The sequence below is a fragment of the Bison bison genome, unplaced genomic scaffold, assembly GCF_000754665.1.
Source record: "Bison bison bison isolate TAMUID 2011002044 unplaced genomic scaffold, Bison_UMD1.0 scf7180017864538, whole genome shotgun sequence".
Classification (NCBI taxonomy): domain Eukaryota; kingdom Metazoa; phylum Chordata; class Mammalia; order Artiodactyla; family Bovidae; genus Bison; species Bison bison.
The window spans coordinates 5,514,584-5,520,070 of NW_011495086.1; positions in this window are offsets into that span (position 1 = coordinate 5,514,584).

The window sequence follows — 5,487 nt, forward strand, 5'->3', positions numbered from 1 at the left end:
ATTGCTATCATTTCCATGTAGAGATGTTCAAACAAAAAAGCAGCAAATCTAGTACAAGCTATTAAACTAGCTATTCTGTTACAGCAACAGCTACTATTTATTTTGTTTTTGCTTCATGGCAGGTACAATTAATATTGTTTTATACATAGATTTATAAAATTTTCTCCATGGGTAGTCCCACTAGAGAAAATGTATGCACTCAAATACCCACAGAGATTCTTTTAATATTTGTTAATATAGAACATTTCAGGAAAAAAAAAAAAAGCCCTTAATGTACATGTACTAAATTAATTAACAGAAGAGTGACTTCAATAATTAGACTTTCAAAGAAATCAAAAGTATGAAATCTGTGTTAACAATTATTTTCATGAAGCATTATGCCTCCTCCTTTTGTTTCTTGAGTCTGCTGCTGCTACTGCTAAGTCGCTTCAGTCGTGTCCGACTCTGTGCGACCCCATAGATGGCAGCCCACCAGGCTTCCCTGTACCTGAGATTCTCCAGGCAAGAACACTGGAGTGGGTTGCCATTTCCTTCTCCAATGCATGAAAGTGAAAAGTGAAAGTGAAGTCTAGCAGTGTTCAAGATATGAGACTTTCCACATATGTTCATCTATTTAGCTATGTTTACTCTTTGTTTTAGGTTCTGAGGATGCTGTTGTGAAAAGAGATAAAACATCTCTCCTGGGGACTTCCCTTGTGGCTCAGACAATAAAGACTATGCATGAAATGTGGGAGATTCAGGTTTGATCGCTGGGTCAAGAAGATTTCCCTGGAGAATGGAATGGCTATCCACTCCGGTATTCTTGCCTGGAGAATTTCATGAATAGAGGAGCATGGCAGGCTATAGTCCAAGGGATTGTAAAAAATTGGACACGACTAAGTGTCTTTCGCTCACTTGTGGACTGGCAAGGAAAAGAGTACACATATGAACGCCTAAATACATGATGATTTTTTCAGTGTTAATTTGCATAGAGGAAATAAAGCAAGAGGAACAGAAAAGAAGCAGCCTTAGCTAGATTGGAATGACCACCAAATATAAACAGGTGATGTTTTGGCAGACACCTGATGAGAAACAGCCAGATATGTTAAGACCAGGGGAGAAGGGTGCACGTTCAGGCATAACACTGATTATAAAGACTAAGCTATGAAGAAGTTTGATGAATGTAAGTAATAGAAAGAAATTCAATGGTTTGAATATACTGAGTGAGGGAGTGATTAGTTGGTGAAATGAAGGACAAATGGCATTGGATCTTATAGGCCTTGATGAGCAGTTTGGATTTTATTTTAAATGCAGAACAAAGATATTTGAATGTTTACAGCAGTGGGATGGTCTAATATGCTTTACAAATAAAACAATTTAACATTATGTGTTGAACAAATGGAAGAGGAAAAATTATAGAAACCAAAATTGCTATTAGAAACATATTGGAAGGTACTAGAATTCAGTTGAAATGGTAGGAATGGGAAGGAAAAGAAATAGTGGAAATATATATATATATATATATATATATAGCTGGAGATCAGTAGAAGATAAGTCCCTTAAATTAATTCTATTTCACGCCTCTAAATTTTAACTTTGAGAAACATGACTATTCTCTTAACCCTTACAAAGTTTAAAACCATTTGTTTTCTGATGTTGTTGTTAACAAAAGACTGAAGAAATAAAAATCCGTTAACTACTACCTAACTTGAAGCCCTTCTGTTACAATTATTATGCCTATTTTTCATTTTTTTTCCTTTTAATGAAATGGGAAACAGCTGTTTACCATCATCCATACATTTCTTTTTATAAACTTCAAATCTATTATTAAGCAATCCTTAAGCTTGTGATGCCTCATTGAAGTGAAGCATCCAGATTGATTATTTGAAGCCAAGAGCACTTGACTATGACTTAGTAATTTTAATGACAAAAATAACCTGGCAATCATCCATTATCAAATCAAAAGAATGAAGACCATTTTATGGAAGCAATTGAATCAGTAAAATATACCAGCAAACAACGTGAAAATTTTTAGAAACTCGGCTAATAAAGCCATTACAATGTGTCCCAGTTGACAAGAGAATATATACATGTGTTTGCAAAATTATTGTTTGTAATAGCCTTTTCTGGAAAGTAGGGTAACAACTCAAAACAGTTTATCTGGATGCAAAGTCATAACAAGGGAAGTTCAGACAAGTAAGTGAACAGAGGAAAACAAAAAAGTGTGGTGAGGATTCCAGATGGTGGGGAGAATAGGGATTATGGATTCTCTTAGGAATGAAGGCAAAAGGAGAAGGGCAGCAGAGGATGAGATGGTTAAATAGCATCATTGACTCAATGGACATGAGTTGAGCAAACTCCAGGAGATAGTAGAGGACAAAGGACCCTGGTGTGCTGCAGTCCATGGAGTTTCAAAGAGTCAGACATGACAGTGATGGAACAACAACAATTCTCTGTGGAAATAGGAGGAATATGGTTAGTGGTGAGCCTAAGGTGAGATCCAAAGGAGTAGAATGATCAAGTAAGACAGAAAGGAGAGAAGGAGACTGGAAGTAGAATGTATATGAGGAAATAGTAGCTGCTTAAGCCTGCAAAGAGTGCGGTAAATGGCCTGAAAGGGAAAAGACTGAAGTCAATGAAATCAGCTAAAATTTGTAGCCATAAATTATACATCTATCACATACTTAAATTTAGTCATCTTGTTTGTGACCCTCTATTGCCTCAAATGATAAAGAATCTACCTGCAATGCATGAGACCCAGGTTCGATCTCTGGGTTGGGAATATCCCTGGAGAAGGAAATGGCAACCCACTCCAGTATTCCTGCCTGGATAATCCCATGGACAGAGGAGCCTGGTAGGCTACAGTCCATGGGGTCACAAAGAGTGGGACATGACTGAACAACCAACATATTATATATGAGATGGAGAGGAGAAGAGAAGACATCCTCTGCCTAATCCTGGCATGAAATATAAATGCCCCTTATTGTCTTTTTTTTTCTATTTCAGTTACAGAGGATAATCTCTATCAGAAAACACTGGGTTTGAAATTAGAACTTTCTGGATGAAGAAGCAAATCTAAGGTAAGGTATCTAGTACTCTTTTTTAATGTCCTTTGTAGTATATATTCTTACTGGGCATATATTAAATTTGGCTGGGCCACGTCTTAGTTGCTACATGCAAGACGTTTTTTAGTTGCAGCAAGCAGCATGCAGGATCATTAGTTGAGGAATATGGGATCTAGTTTAGGAATATGGGATCAGATTAGAGATCGAACCTAGTCCCTTGGCATTGGGAGTATGGAGTCTCAATCACTGGACTGCCAGGGAAATCCCTATATATTCTTTAGGTCAACTAATTTTTACTCATTGCAACTTTATGGTTACTTGCTTCATTCAGAAAATATTTAATGTATGACAAATCTGAAATTAAAGTTTTCTAGTACAGTTTTCTAATATTGTTCACCATAGTTACTTGTTTATCCTATGTTGCATTTACTAGTTTTTATGTGAAATATTATATGTTAATGTGTGTTTGCTGTTTTTAATAACATATCAGTTCCTTATACTGATAATGTCACAGAGAACTTGCTAGCTGTATGTGCACTGTTGATCTTTATGTTGATAACACATGAAAATTATAATACATTATGAGATTCTCATTTAAAATCTTAAACATTGCAGTTTAAGTTTTGTACTAGAATTTTTTCCTAGTCATTTTACTCTTTTAGGACAATGAAGAAAATAATGCATTCTTATATAAAATTTTGAAGGTGGAAAAGTATAGAAGTGTAGAATAATTTGAAATATCACCAAGAACATTTGATTTGCAAATATTGACCTAATTCTTAATTACCTATCATTATGCTGCTAAGTAGGTTAACTGCTCTCAACCTCAGCTTCTCCATTTATAATTTGGGAAAATAATGGTACGAATTTAGTGCTGTGGTATTGATGACTAAAAGGTGCTAAAGGAAATTCTTTTTATGAATTAAAGGTCAGCAAATATTTTATTCCATTATAATTCCAATATATATAATGTATCTTATTCATAGAAATCATTTGTCTTTTACTATTAAACAATTTGTAGGTCATTGGCTTTGAGAATATCCATGATTTGTTAATCATATCATTGAATTTGTAAAAAAAATAAAACCTTAAAATTCTGCTGTCGGAGAGTGTTTTGCCTATGTTCTCCTCTAGGAGTTTTATAGTTTCTGGTCTTACGTTTAGATCTTTAATCCATTTTGAGTTTATTTTTGTGTATGGTGTTAGAAAGTGGTCTAGTTTCATTCTTTTACAAGTGGTTGACCAGATTTCCCAGCACCACTTGTTAAAGAGATTGTCTTTAATCCATTGTATATTCTTGCCTCCTTTGTCAAAGATAAGGTGTCCATATGTGTGTGGATTTATCTCTGGGCTTTCTATTTTATTCCATTGATCAATATTTCTGTCTTTGTGCCAGTACCATACTGTCTTGATAACTGTGGCTTTGTAGTAGAGCCTGAAGTCAGGTAGGTTGATTCCTCCAGTTCCATTCTTCTTTCTCAAGATCGCTTTGGCTATTCGAGGTTTTTTGTATTTCCATACAAATTGTGAAATTATTTGTTCTAGCTCTGTGAAGAATACTGTTGGTAGCTTGACAGGGATTGCATTGAATCTATAAATTGCTTTGGGTAGTATATTCATTTTCACTATATTGATTCTTCCAATCCATGAACATGGTATATTTCTCCATCTATTAGTGTCCTCTTTGATTTCTTTCACCAGTGTTTTATAGTTTTCTATATATAGGACTGCCTTATGATCCAGCAATCCCACTGCTGGGCATACACACTGAGGAAACCAGAAGGGAAAGAGACACGTGTACCACAATGTTCATCGCAGCACTGTTTATAATAGCCAAGACATGGAAGCAACCTAGATGTCCATCAGCAGATGAATGGATAAGAAAGCTGTGGTACATATACACAATGGAGTATTACTCAGCCATTAAAAAGAATACATTTGAATCAGTTCTAATGAGGTGGATGAAACTGGAGCCTATTATACAGAGTGAAGTAAGCCAGAAGGAAAAACATAAATACAGTATACTAACGCATATATATGGAATTTAGAAAGATGGTAACAATAACCCTGTGTACGAGACAGCAAAAGAGACACTAATGTATAGAACAGTCTTATGGACTCTGTGGGAGAGGGAGAGGGTGGGAAGATTTGGGAGCATGGCATTGAAACATGTAAAATATCATGTAGGAAACGAGTTGCCAGTCCAGGTTCGATGCACGATGCTGGATGCTTGGGGCTGGTGCACTGGGACGGCCTAGAGGGATGGTATGAGGAGGGAGGAGGGAGGAGGGTTCGGGATGGGGAACACATGTATACCTGTGGCGGATTCATTTTGATATTTGGCAAAACTAATACAATTATGTAAAGTTTAAAAATAAAATAAAATTAAAAAAAAAAAAAAAAAAACACTGTCGCTGTTCTGCAAATATCTTAAGACCATTCT